We start from the raw sequence: 15359 nt of genomic DNA on the forward strand, positions 1-15359 counted from the left end.
TATAGAATACTATGTCCCTGGATCTGAAGATGTGCTCTCAAATCCAGCCAAGTCAATGATGTCATCCATAAAGGTAAACATCTGTAACGAGATAAGAGGGGATTATGCCCTGCAGCTTTGCTTTCTCCCCCTATAATTAACAGATATTTGGATCAATGCAGCTGATGAATCTGGAAGCAACGGAAACCGTTCTAATTGCTATTGAAACTCTGCAAGGCAAATAGGATGAGGAAGACAAGAGAGAGGATTTTTAATCAATGGTGCTTAGCCAAGTCAATATTTGAGAGCGGGTTTCTCTGGGTGGCAGGATTTATCGCCCCCTTCTTGTAATCTTGGGCCTCCTTTAACGAGAGGATTGATAGCATGGAGAATGCGTCCTTTGCCAGTTTCATTTTATGGCTCACTAAGCAAGCATAACAGATAATCGGGGCTCCTGTTTGGGGCCCTGAAAGATTTGCAAAACTGACGCACGTCGCTAATGATGCTGAAATTAGAGAAGGCGAGAATTGGGCATTCAAAGGTCAGGGAGTGCATTAGCACTCTACTTAGCTCTGCTCCAACTCGCACAGGGAGGATTTGGAAGATTATTATGCCTTCCCGAGGTAAAGATGGATTTGTAGGACCAGAGGAGGCAGAGCTGGGAGGCGGAGTGAAACGAGCCATCAGCCTACAATCATTACCTTCCCACAAATGGTCGAAGTTCAACCCCTCTTGAATTTGGTCGACCCTTCTCTGGCACCAACGTAGTACGAAACTAAATCGTTGACTAGCTTCTTGTGTATAGCCTTCAGCAATAAATGGTCTGAACTGCAACTTCACATGTGATCCCGATTCTTGGTTATTTTAAACTGGGAGTTTTGTTATTTTAAACCAGGATCTCTGTTTGACTTTCAGTAATATGGGAGTAATGCCCAGGCAAGTAATAGGGCTGGTGTGGTTCCTCTCCAAATACAGATAATGCTCCACTTACGACCACAATTGGGATTGGAACCTCTGTCCCTAAGAGATGGGGACATTATGTGAGTCACATCTGGGTTGTTTTTTTTGAGAGAGGCCCATTTTTCACCCTCCCCATGGGCCCTGCACTTACCTGCAATCCAAAATGGGCCATATGGGGAGTCCTGGGAGGGGTGGGGTGGGGTGAGCAGGGCCAGCCCATTGTCCGAACTACCAGTTCGCCAAACCAGATGTAAAATTAACATCCGGTTCAGTTGAACCGGTGTGAACCGACTGAAGCCCACCCCTGCAATTGATTGGAAGAGAGACTCTGATTGCCAAGATGGATCTCAGGAGAAGCATACACTCATGCCCCAAACCCAATAAAACACCTACAAAGGAAATCAGAGCAATCAATCAAAGCAAGGTTAGCTAAAAAGGCCGCCATGCAATCATTTATGGAGGAATATAACCATTTTGAGCCATTCTTTTCCTCCTCCCAAACAAAACACGGACTTCTGTCCTGTCTGTCCAGACCAACTGCCTCTAGGATTCTGTGCATCATCTGTTACTCATATATATATATATATATATATATATATATATATATATATATATATATATATATATATATAATATATATATATATATATCTATATATATCCGCGAAGATTTTCTAGGCACGTTGATGAGTTCATTCATCATCTCAGGCTTGGGTATCACTCTCAGAGAAGCATCGGCTTTGTGCTTCTTTTACTCTGAGAAGAAGACAGAAGCCTGAAGATGATGAATCTTCGAGAAAACCCGAATAACCAAAGATCCACATACAAATACCATGAGAACCTCAGAATATATATATATATATATATATATATATATATATATATATATATATATATATATATATATATATATATATATATATATATATGTGTTTTCTTTCTATATTTGTTTTCTGAAGGCCATAATATATATATATATATATATATATGTTTTCTGAGGTTTTCTAGTATTTGTATGTGGATCTTGGTTATTCCCGCGTAAGATTCAAAGTATCTAGGCAACGCCGGCGAGGTCCCACTCGCCATCTTAGGCTGGTGCTGACCCAGGAGATTACAACGCAAGACCCAGGATACCACAACAAAGAATCACAAGCCCATCATACAACCCATACCCAAGCCGTAAAACACAAGAGGCTAACCCAGGAGATGACAGCACAAGATCCAGGATATTCTACAACAAAAGGCCATAACGCCCATATATATATATATATATCAATATATATATATATATATATATATATATCACACATGCTTGTGGCATAAGCAAGCACCAGCCTATATATATATATACTTTGAATATATATATATATATATATATATATATATATATATATATATATATATATATATATATATATATATATATATATATATATATAAATATAAATATAAATATAAATATAAATATCTCCCACCAATTGCACTACGGTGGTTATAGCCAGATGATCTGTTCAGACCTTCAGAAGTATATTATCACTCCTGGTTGGTGTTGAGCATGCTTGGATTCAGCAGCCTGCCCTAACTTGCTCTAGAAGTTATGCAATTTCCCCCAAAATGCTAATGGAACCAGGCTGGTGAAGAAGCGAGAACTGATTTATCTCTGACTATTTTTCTTTCTTTTTTTTTTTTACAACAGCCCTTAACTGTGCAATGAGATCTCCCTTTTTTATATATGTATGCTACTGTACCTCGGGGAGCGGAAGTTGATGGTGGAAGATAAATAACAGATCTTTTAGCTTTGACTGTATTTGCGGTAATTCCAGTAGAAAGTAAGATGGGGCTTTGTGAGTCTCCTGGCTATTAGCAGGCAGAAGAGAAACACACATACACACACACACACAAAATAACTATTGCTTTTCTTTAAAGCAGGGATGTCAAACTCAATTGCATTGAGGGCCATATCAGGATTGTGTTTGACCATGGATGGGGGGGGTCCAGGGGGGCATGGCCAGCTCAACATCACTCGTGTTGGGGGCACCTGTGGCAGCCTGAGCATTCTGCCAGCATAAATGGGCTCCCAAGCTCCGTTTTCGGCTGCAGCAGCTCCCTGCAACACTCTGCCAGCGAAAACGGAGCTCGGGAGGGCTTCCTGCAGTCCTTTGCTGCTTCCAGGGCAGATCCTCAGGCCAGATCTAAGCACCCCATGAGCTGGATTTGGCCCCAGGCCTTGAGTTTGACACCCCTGCTTTAAAGGGTTAGATCCAGTGACACCACTAGGATGGGCTTCTGTTATAAAAAAAGAAGGTCTGCAGCACGAGACAACACAAATTGGATATTTTTCCTAATTTTAATATATCTCTATCTCTATCTCTATCTCTATCTATCTATATCTATATAGATATATCTATATCTATATATCTATATTTATATATATTTATCTATCTATATCTATATATCTATATCTATATCTATATATATCTCTATCTCTATCTCTATCTATCTATCTCTATCTATCTATCTACATTATCTATCCATATCTATCTATCTATCTATCTATCTATCTATCTATCTATCTATCTATCTATCTATCATCTATCTATCTATCTATCTATCTATCTATCTATCTATCTACATTATCTATCCATATCTATCTATCTATCTATCTATCTATCTATCTATCTATCTATCTATCTATCATCTATCTATCATCTATCTATCATCTATATCTATCTATCTATCTGTCTGTCTGTCTGTCTGTCTGTCTGCCATTTATCTATCTGTCATCTATCTATCTGTCATCTATCTATCATCTATCTATCTATCTATCTATCTATCTATCTATCTATCTATCTATCATCTATCTATCTATCTATCTATCTATCTATCTATCTACATTATCTATCCATATCTATCTATCTATCTATCTATCTATCTATCTATCTATCTATCTATCTATCTATCTATCAGTGGAGGTTGCGACCTGTCCTATGACTGTTGGTTTAGCGACTGTTTGACATTACGATGATGTTTATGAAAAATCCTCCCAGTTACAATCATTGTATTTCCCTATGTGGATGTGATTGTGACTTGAGTACTGGGCAATGGTTGCACATTCATGACAATTGTGGCATCCCACATGATCGCCATATGTGACTATCCCAGCTGGCTTCCAACAAACAACATCAATGGAGAAGCTAGCAAGGAAGATTTTAATTTTCCAGTTGTAAATTGAGGGCTACCTATATTTGTAATCTTAATTTGGAATGAAAAGAAATATGGCAGAATGAGGAGAGGAGAGGAGAGGAAGGGAGAGGGGAGAGGAGAGGAGAGGAGAGGAGAGGAGAGGAGAGAGAAGAGAAGAGAAGAGAAGAGAAGAGAAGAGAAGAGAAGAGAAGAGAAGAGAAGAGAAGAGAAGAGAAGAGAGGTAGGAAAGGGAAAGGAGGAGGAGGGAGAGGAAGAAAGAAGAGGAAGGAAAGGGAGAGAGAGGGGACAGGAGAGGAGAAGAAAGAAGAGGTAGGAAAGGGAGAGGGGAGAGGAGAGGAGGGAGGGGAGAGAGGAGAGGAGAGGAGAGGAGAGAGAAGAGAAGAGAAGAGAAGAGAAGAGAAGAGAAGAGAAGAGAAGAAGAGAAGAGAAGAGAAGAAAAAAGAGGTAAGAAAGGGAAAGGAGGAGGAGGGAGAGGAAGAAAGAAGAGGAAGGAAAGGGAGAGAGGAGAGGGGAGAAGAAAGAAGAGGAAGGAAAGGGAGAGGAGAGGGGAGAAGAGAGGAGAAGAAAGAAGAGGTAGGAAAGGGAAAGGAGGAGGAGGGAGAGGAAGAAAGAAGAGGAAGGAAAGGGAGAGGAGAGGGGAGAAGAAAGAAGAGGAAGGAAAGGGAGAGGAGAGGGGAGAGGAGAGGAGAAGAAGAAAACTAGAGAACGAACAAGTCAACTTACTGGAGATCTCTCTCCCAACAATTTATGACAACCCTTCTTCCACAAACAGAAGGGAGAAATGACATTACTCCTTTCTGTAGAGATCTTCCCATAACATCCATGCAAATTAAATTGGGCCAAGAGATGATGGCTCAACCTCAGACTCATCCAGCACCTTTCCATGGATGGGAAGGGTTTTCCCCTTGGGCCAATGTGACTTAGAGCTTTCGGATGGCGGTTGGTGACCATTAGCCCTGCTGTTGGTAAGTTGAAATCTTCCAAGTTGTGGGGAGGGGTTTGAATCGATGTGCGGGACGGGACCAAGGAAACGCTGCTTTCTAGTTTCAACACTTGGGACCCCAGCTATTTTGGTCTGCCGGTTCCTGGATTTAAATTGGAAGCATCTGTTTTGCTTTTGGAAAGATGTGCCTTCCTGAAAAAAAAAAAAAACATTTCGTTGGGACTACCGAGAGATCCGTTCAAAAGACCTCTTCATAGATTTCCCTGCTTTTGATTTATGATCTGTACACTTTCAAGCTGGGCTCCCTGATACTTGGATGCCTCCCACCTGTGTGGCTTTAATTCCCACATTTGTTTCACCCAATATGGCCATTGCTGTGATTTATGGGAGTTGAAATCCATACTTTTGGAGGACGTCCAATTTGGCAAAGGTTTTTTTTAAAAAGAAATGTAAAAGCAATGCTTTCCTAACTCATGTATCAGCTATAGTTTAGTTCTCAAGCATTGTGTCGTTTTAGGTCATGACAATTATGATCTCTCTCTCTCTCTCTCTCTCTCCCCTCCCCCCATCTACCTATCACACACATAGATAGATAAATAGATAATCTGTCTATATCTATGTATCTATGTATATCGCTTCTCTACTATCTATCTATCTATCTATCTATCTATCTATCTATCTATCTATCTATCTATCTATCTATCTATCATCTATCTCTATCCCTAATCTGTCTATCTATCTGTGTATATCATCTCTCTCTCCCCCTCTCCCTCCTTTCTTCCCTCCCTCTCCCTCCTTTCTTCCCTCCCTCTCCTTCTCTCTTTCTCCCTCTCTCCCCTCCCTCCCTCTCTCTCCCTCCTTCCCTCCCTCTCTCCTTCTCTGCCTCTCCCCCTCTCTTTCTCCTTTCCTCCCTCCCTCCATCTCTCTCTCACACTCCCTCTCTCCCTCCTTCCCTCCCTCTGTCTTTCTCCTTCCTTCCTCCCTCCCTCCCTCTGTCTCTGTCTCTCTCACTCCCTTTCTCACTCCGTCCCCCTCTCTTCCTTTCTCTCTCATATGTCATGCGTGATAGCCAAGAACTCAGGCTATAAAAATTAAAAAAAAAAAAAAGATGCAACTCACATTCCAAGCCTCATCCTCTTTGTGAACCTATCTGCCAAAAATTTCTTTTTCCTTTCTGGAAATGCTGGCACCAGTTGCCAAAATCAAGGGCTATCATTCTTATCTCTTCTGACATTAAGCTCCTAACTTCTCACCAGAATCCATGGGAAGAGTTTCCCATGTTTTCCAATTTCAGAATTTCACGAGATCCTACATGTTCTTAACTGATGGAGCATCTCTTCCTCAATAGTTTATTCTGCAAATTTTCTAAAGGAGCAGAAAGATTGTTGACACCCAAGAAGGGAAGGAGCAGAGGCTCTTGAGGTTCCTGGGACTCAACACCAAAAAAGACGAACTTCAGACTGTCCAAACCTTTGGTTCAGAGAGTGGATGGTATTTGCATCCTATTTTCCGAATCCATTTGAAAAACTGATTGATTGTGATGCTTCTTTGTGTATGTGGTGGAATGGAGTCCAGAAAGGAGGGGCTGTTTCTGTGTGTGTGGGGGGGGGACAAATATGCTTGGAACATCTGGTACACAGGAAGAGGTTAAAGTTAGCCCCTCCCTATCAGTTCGCAGAGTATATCTACACTTATGTAGATAGTTGCTTTAGTCTGGCAAGATTTTGTCTGGAGGTGAGCAACAGTAAAGAAACTACTCAGAAGTAACTCCACCTGTCATTCTGGGTTCTTGGGCCTGACCATATGCCTTGAAAATTTTTCAGAAAGGTAGATTCATACATCCGAACTGAAGCTGATACAAATTCTCAATGGATTTGAACCATTTGCATTCACGGAGTGATTCAAATTTGGTAGGTCCCGGTTGGTCCAGCTCTATTCTTCCCCATCATCCCCTATAAGGGACAGATAACCTGCTTGGATGCCACTTCATACAGGTGTATCTTAAGAAGGAGATGAATGGCAGGAAGCACTGAAATTAACCTTTCTGTTGGGATAATGTGCTCTCAGCTGCACATCACTTACGGAATGTAAGTAATTCCAATTAATGGTAATGGGAATTCTGCAAACATTCAGAACAATGATATGGCCCTTAAACTCCTGGTACAACAACCTTCATTGTCTCCTTTTTGAAATTTGCATAAGCAATTAACATCTCATTAATGCTTCATTAGGCACCCTAGAGTAGGGTTGTAAGAGGAAGGGGGAGTGGAAAGAAAAGGAGGGAGGGAGGGAGGGAGAAAAAAAGCAAGCCAGGAAGCAGATTGAGTCCCAAAATCAATTGTTGGCTTGATTCGGAGGACAATTTGTACTTTTTTTTTTTGCACCCCTGAGAGTCTTTCACTCAGATCAAAAAATTGGGATCGAAGACATGTGAAGTGTTTCCAGTTAAGAATGAAATACCTTGGCAGAGATTTTGGAAGGGAAAAAAAAAACCACCACCTGCCCATAATAAGAAGCATGGCTTCCATCCCTGGTATTCTTGAAAAAAAGATCAACAAAAGACCAGCTTAATGCTGAGCACATGTTGTAGCATTCATTTGATCATGGTTAAAGCATTATTTCATGTTTTGCTGGATGGGGCTATAGGTTTTTTTTTCTTTTTGGCTTGAGTCTTTGGTTTGGGTCCTGCTGGCTTTTTTTTGTCAAAGCAGAAGATTTATTGGGTTTTGAATGAAACTTGGTCTGATGAATGACAATAAGAAGAAAATGCAATGCCTATAGAATAGAATATAGAATGACAGAGTTGGAAGGGTCCTTGGAGGTCTTCTAGTCCAACCCCCTGCTTAGGCAGGAAACCCTACACCACGTCAGAAAAATGGTTGTCCAGTCTCTTCTTAAAAACTTCCAGTGTTGGAGCATTTACAACTTCTGGAGACAAGTTGTTCTCACTGTTAGAAAATTTCTCCTTCGTTCTAAGTTGCTTCTCTCCTTGATTAGTTTCCACCCATTGCTTCTTGTCCTGCCCTCAGGGGCTTTGGAGAATAGCTTGACTCCCTCTTCTTTGGGGCAGCCCCTGAGATACCGGAATGCTATCATGTCACCCCTGGTCCTTCTCTTCACTAGACTAGCCAGGCCCAATTCCTGCAAGCATTCTTGATATGTTTTAGCCTCCGGTCCGCTAATCCTCTTTGTTGCTCTTCTCTGCACTCTTTCTAGAGTCTCAACATCTTTTTTTATATATATTGTGGTGACCAAAACTGGATGTAGCATTCCAAGCATGGCCTTACCAAGGCCTTATAAAGTGGTATTAACACTTCACGTGATCTTGATTGCATACGAAGTGATATAATTCATGGCTTTCTCATAGACACCCCCCCCACCAAAGAAATTGACCTAGATGAGGGGGATATAAAGCATTATTTTCTTGTATTTTTTTTTTGGCATTTGCATGGGGCCTGTCCATAACTGGAAAGCAGCCCCCATTTTGCAAAAGAGCCGTACTGCAAATTGGAAAATGTAATTATTCAATTTTGGTGACATCTCTGAAAGGGAAATCTGCCATTCTGGCACATTTGGCAAGCTTGTTGGAGCTATTATTTCAATTTGTAGCACATTCTTTCTCTCTCTCTCTCTCTTTGCAAGGAAGGAACAGCTGCCGCATGGAATGGGACTCTTCCAGAAATCTCCCCAGAGGAGAGGATAACAACTTGGCCAGTGTGGCTTTTATTTCATTATCAGCTGCTGAAGATGCTCAGCTGTCTTTCATGGTGCCACACCACATTATGGGTGGTGGCTGTTTTAGTGCTTATTTCCCAGCAAGATTTCCCGGAGAACGAGGAACGTCCATCAGAAATTTTGCACGAATATGTCAATTTGGCAGTGAAAAACAACCAGAATTGAGAATATAGGTGTAGGAGAAGAGCAGGCAGAGCTGGCAGATGGAGTTAAGCACATCATCAGCCTAGAGTCGTTGCATTCCCACAAACGGTCCAAGTCCAACCCCTCCTGAATTCCACTGAGCCTTATTTGGAGCCAATTTAGAGTTAAACTTTAGTTCAATGTGTTCTTGTATACCAATAAAAAAGAATATTTGTAGCTCAGGGTTGAAATGAGGGTGTCAACTCATAAAATATTTCTCTGGTCTTTTAGAGTTGCCAACAGAAAGGGAGTGGGGAGTAATGCAGCAGCTTGCAAAACCAAAACTGCATTCCATAAATATTTTCATAGATAGTTTCTAGGTGACCGAGGTTTCTAGGTTTGCCATGCAAAGTTCTAACCAGAGAGTATGATTGATGACTCTTGGCTATGGATGTGTCCCATTGGAGAATATGAATTATGATACACCCAGGGGGTTGTGGGAAAACCAGGGTCAAGGGTGACAGTGAATGATGTGCCTCAGACTCAGCTCCACCCAGGCAGCACCGACATGTTTACTCCTAATAAATCTTCTTTAAGCTTTGAAAATCCAGCTAGAGACTCGTGATTTAAATGGGGGTAACCACCGGAGCCCTAACAGCAGGGTCATCAGTGCTCTCTGAGCTTGATGGTTTTCTTACACACATTTCATTACCCAACTAAGGAACATCATCAGTGCTAGAAGGGAGTGAGATTTGTAGAGTGCAGGAGGAGGCTTGTGGGATCCTTGGGATCTCTGAGCTTGGTTTTCTTGCAGATGTTTCATTACCTACATTAGATAACATCATCAGTGCCAGTAAGGAATGGGGTTTGCTCTCACTTTATATTCTAGTGGCTTGCCCAGAGAGTGTTGGTGGGATTGATCTTAGGAGTTATTTGTTTGGTCTGCTTACCATTGACTTGTTTGACAATTCCTTGACTGGGGTCTTGTTTACTTGATTGTTGGTCTGATGTTAACCTTGGACTTAATCTATGATGATCAGGGTGCCGACTGGTGGTGGAGATATGCTGGGTCTTTTTGTTCCCATGTTGGCCTGTTGATTGTCTCTTTTGCATAGTTCTACAGGTATTGTTTATATCTATGCGCCTATTTGGCGGCTAATTTATCGGATTTTTGTGTATAGCCTTGAATAAATCTTCTGATGGCCCTGATTCTTTACGCCTGACAGTAAGGGACGGTTGTGGAAATCTACAACTTCTCAAGATATAGAGGAAGGGTTTGCAATTCCTAAAATACACTGGGGCAGGGGAGGGTATGCACCAAATGGGAAAGTCCGTTTTTAATGGTTTCGATTGTTCTATAATTTTGGAATTGTAAACTGCCCAGAATCTCTTGGTTGAGTTGGACAGCTGTAGAAATTGAATAAATAAGAGGGAGTGGAAAGTTTCAGAAATGATATGAAGTGAAAAAGGGGGTTTGTTGATTTCTTCTTCACCATGTGAATCATGGCACAATGCCCAGTTTTCCTCTTTTTTCTTCAGTTTGATGACAGATTCTCTCTTTCCCTCTCTTCCCCTCCCTCTCCCTTCTCTCTCTCCCTCCCTCTCCCTTTCTCCCTCTCCTTCTCGCCGTCTCTCTCTCTCTTCCTCTCCCTCTTTCTCTTTCTCTCTCTTCTTTTCCCTCTCCCTCTCCCCTCTCTCTCTCCCCCTCTCCCTCTCTCCCTGTCTCCTTCTTGCTCTCGCTCTCTCTCCCTCTTCTTCTCCCTCTCCCTCTTTCTCTTTCTCCCTCTTCTTTTCCCTCTCCCTCTCCCCTCTCTCTCCCCTCTCTCTCTCCCCTCCCTCTCCTTCTCCCTGTCTCCTTCTCCCTCTCTCTCCTCTCTCTCTCCCTCTCCTCTCTCTCTTTCTCCCTCTTCTTTTCCCTCTCCCTCTCCCCTTCTCTCTCTCCCTTCCCTCTCCCTCTCTCCCTGTCTCCTTCTTGCTCTCGCTCTCTCTCCCTCTTCCTCTCCCTCTCCCTCTTTCTCTTTCTCCTCTTCTTTTCCTCTCCCTCTCTCTCCCTTCTCTCTCTCCCTCCCTCTCTCCTTCTCCCTGTCTCCTTCTCCCTCTCTCTCCCTCTCTCTCCCTCTCCCTCTCTCTCTTTCTCCCTCTTCTTTTCCCTCTCCCTCTCCCCTTCTCTCTCTCCCCTCCCTCTCCCTTTCTCCCTGTCTCCTTCTCTCTTTCTCTGTCTCTCCCTTCCTTTCCCCCCTCTCTCTCCAAAAAAGACTCATTTCCTTGCCGACACCAAGAGTTGGTCCCTTTGTTCCATATATCTGCATTTCTGATGAGCCACTTACAGTAGCCGGCTGTTGGATAATGACTTCGAAGGTGCCCATTAAAGGGAGCTGCAATCTAAAAGATTCCCTCCCCCAGTTTGTCACTTCGCTGCAAAGTAACGAGGCAAAAAAAAAAGGACGCACTAAAAATCCATGTGATGGATGCTGAGATGGTTCAACGGCTCTTCTTTAATGGGCCCCCTGTTTGCAGAGGATATTTCCCTGCTTCCTCAGATGTTCCAGGCTCTCATCTTCTGTGTTTCAGTGGGATACATTACATATCATGCCTTTTATACCCATCAGAATTGTCTAATCAGACAATGAATGCATGCCAAGTTTTCTGGCTCCATCCAGAGATGGAAATAGGCATAGAGGGTGAGGTGGGGGGAGAAGCAAGGTGGGACTTGCTTCCTGTATGGGATTGAGAAACTGTCAGGAAATCCCAGGGATGTCAATTCCCAAACCAAGATGGAAATTGACACGCCAGCCAGAATGATCGAGTAATTCTAAAGAGTTGTCGAAAGCATGCATATTTTCCATGAAGTCACCTGAAGCTAAGCTCTACCGGAAGGACATTTTGTATACCTTAGTTGTAAGCAGGTTGAATCTGGGTTAGTATTTGAGAAGAAGACATTATACAGTGAACCTGGAAGTAGGTTCAATCCAGATGAGATTTTGCCTTTCATTAGATTAATCGATCAAATAATCTTACATTGAGTGAGAGTATTTAATCAAAAGCCAATGTGCTCCCAGATAGGAGAATCTCAACTCAAGGTGTGAAGCAGTGTTTTGCAATTCAGTAACCTTAAGATGGCTGGTTGAGGAATTCTGGGAGTTGAAGTCAACCCATCTCAAAATTGCTGAATTGAAACCTATTGTAGAGGAATATGGAGATAATACCTAGAATTCTTTAGATAGAATAGAATTCTTTGGATAGCATCGATTTCTTTCTTGGCCCGGTGTGATTGGACACACAAGGAATTTGTCTCCAGCATAAGCTTTCAGTGTGCATACAAACAACAAAGTGACAGGTTATAGATCATAAATCTTAAGATACAATCATAAATCCTAAAATAGAAACAAGTGATGAGTCATAAGTTAAAAGTATTGATGGGTATGTAGGAACTGTTAAGGAAAAACAAGAAATAACTCAGTCCTGGCATTCTGTATACTGTAAAATAATAAAACAAAAATGAAATTTAAAAAATTAAATTTCTCTCGAATCAAATAGAATAGAATACAACACAACAGAAGAGAATAGGAATAGAATAGAATAGAAGAACAGAGCAGAGCAGAGCAGAACAGAACAGAACAGAATAATGGAAGAATTAGAAGAGAAGAGAAGAGAAGAGAAGAGAAGAGAAGAGAAGAGAAGAGAAGAGAAGAGAAGAGAAGAGAAGAGAATGCAGAATAGAATGCAGAATAGAATGCAGAATAAAATAGAATAGCATAAAAGAGAATGCAGAACAGAACAGAATCCTAGTAGAGACGACATTCCCCCTCCTTCTTCCAAATATACAGAATAAAAGAGCAGAGTGCTTAGAAAGGTCAGGCACAGCTATTGACTGCCCTACTATAGCACTAAAAGCCTTTTCATACCAAGACGGCTCAGCCGCCGAGAAATATTGATCGCGCCACCAGAAAATATTTTCATGGATGGCCCTCCAGTACACACTGCATAGATCTGGAGAAGTTAAAGGAGGCCGAAGACAATTCATAAATGTTACTTGCAGAGGCTATAAAAAAGAGAGTTGCAGTTATTTTTATTCTTCTTTTTTTTTTTTAAGAGCAACATCACAGGTTATTTTCCCAACACAAGGCTCCGTTATGCTAATGTTCTAAACGAAAAGCATTTTTTTAAAAAAACATAGTGGGTGCCACCTTTTACCTTGGGGTAATCTACTTCTCTCTGCAGGTTATTTCCTGGTCTGTAGTTTGGTTTCTTCTTTTTTTTTTTTTTAGTGGTCTAGATGTGCAATTACCATAGTGTTTGGCCCTGAGGAAATAATAAGGAAACAGAGCACCACTTGAACACCGTCAGCATGGACCAAATCACCGTCGGTCAATTGCAAAAGCCAACATTACTTGGAGTAACTGAAATCCTGCGACAATACAGAGTAACAGAATAACAGAGTTGGAAGGGACCTTGGAGGTCAACTAGTCCAACCCCCTGCTCTGGCAAGAAACCCTAACCCTAACTGTATACCATTTCAGACAGTGTTGGAGCATTCATAACTTCTGGAGGAAAATTGTCCCACTAATTAATTGTTCTAACACCATCAAATAACAACATATGCATATCCCAGGTCCCTGGGGAGGACTCTATGGGTGGATAAAAATGCCCAATCCAGCTTAAACATCTGGTTCTCTGTGAGACAAACCGTCAGTCAATTGCAAAAGGCAGCCTTACATTGTCTATGTTCTACATATGCTACCTATGTTCTACAGACCATGGAACCATCATTAGATGCCTACCTAAGATTACTCCTTTCGATTCTTCTGGATCTCAGGCAACCTTTGGTTCCTCTTTTGAATTGCCTTCCTTCCATCTTGTCGTCGTTATAAAATCCTTGCAGCTAAAAATCTAGTGCCTCCCCATCCTCTCTCTAGAATAGAGCTGGAAGGGACCTTGGAGGTCTTCTAGTCCAGCCCCCTGCTCAAGCAAGAGAAACTATACAATCTCAGACAAGTGACTGTCCAGTAGGTTGACATCTGGCTCATAAAGATGGCAGAAGAAGATCCCTATCCTAATCTAAATTTGTTAGTTGAGTTTCTCTCTGTCTCTGTCTCTCTCTGTGTGTCTCTCTCCCTCTCTCTCTCTGTCTCTGTCTGTGTCTCTCCATCTCTCTATCTCTCTGTCTCTGTCTCTCTGTTTCTGTCTCTCTGCCTCTGTCTCTTTCTGTCTCTGTCTCTTTCTGTCTCTGTCTCTGTCTCTCTCTATCTCTCTGTCTCTCTGCCTCTGTCTCTGTCTCTCTCTATCTCTCTGTCTCTCTGTTTCTGTCTCTCTGCCTCTGTCTCTCTCTGTCTCTGTCTCTCTCTGTCTCTCTCTCTCTCTCTCTCTCTCTCTGTCTCTGTCTCTCTCTCTCTCTCTCTCTCTCTCTGTCTCTGTCTCTCTGTCTCTGTCCCTCTCTGTCTCTCTGTCTCTCTCTGTCTCTCTCTGTCTCTCTCCCTCTCTCTCTGTCTCTGTCTGTCTCTCTCTGTGTCTCTATCTCTATCTCTATGTCTCTGTCTCTGTGTGTGTGTCTCTCTCCCTCTCTCTCCCTCTCTCTCTGTCTCTCTCTGTCTCTCTCTCTCTTATCTCTCTGTCTCTCTCTCTCTGTGTGTGTGTCTCTCTCCCTCTCTCTCCCTCTCTCTCCCTCTCTCTCCCTCTCTCTGTCTCTCTATCTATCTCTCTGTCTCTCTCTGTGTGTCTCCCTCTCTCTCTGTCTCTGTCTGTCTCTCTCTGTGTCTCTATCTCTATCTCTATGTCTCTGTGTGTGTGTGTGTGTCTCTCTCCTCTCTCTCCCTCTCTCTCTGTCTCTGTGTCTCTCTCTCTCTATCTCTCTGTCTCTCTCTCTCTCTGTGTGTCTCTCTCCTCTCTCTCCTCTCTCTCCCTCTCTCTGTCTCTCTATCTCTATCTCTCTGTCTCTCTCTGTGTGTCTCTCTCCTCTCTCTCTCTCTCTCTCTCTGTCTCTCTCTCTCTATCTCTCTGTCTCTGTCTCTCTCTGTGTGTCTCTCTCCCTCTCCCTCTGTGTCTGTCTGTCTCTCTCTGTCTCTCTCTATCTCTCTGTCTCTGTCTCTGTGTGTGTCTCTCTCTCCCTCTCTCTCCCTCTCTCTCTGTCTCTGTCTGTCTCTCTCTGTCTCTCTATCTCTATCTCTCTCTCTCTCTCTCTCTGCCTCTGTCTCTCTCTGTCTCTCTGTCTCTGTCTCTCTCCCATCCTCCATTTCTTTTCCTTTTGGGTCATTCAGTTGAGAACACAAACAGTTAGGGCCAGAAACCATCTTATTATAATCTTTAGATACAGGTCTGAACCTGCTTTTGAAGGGAGGAGGAAGGTTGAAGGAAATGGTTCCACTAAATGAATAAACAATTTTGCTTTAGCCATAATAACTTCAGTGCTCGGACACATT

This window comes from Notechis scutatus, chromosome 12 (assembly GCF_049901735.1).
Source record: "Notechis scutatus isolate UNSWTSFEM ecotype Mainland chromosome 12, rNotScu1.2, whole genome shotgun sequence".
Taxonomy (NCBI): Eukaryota; Metazoa; Chordata; class Lepidosauria; order Squamata; family Elapidae; genus Notechis; species Notechis scutatus.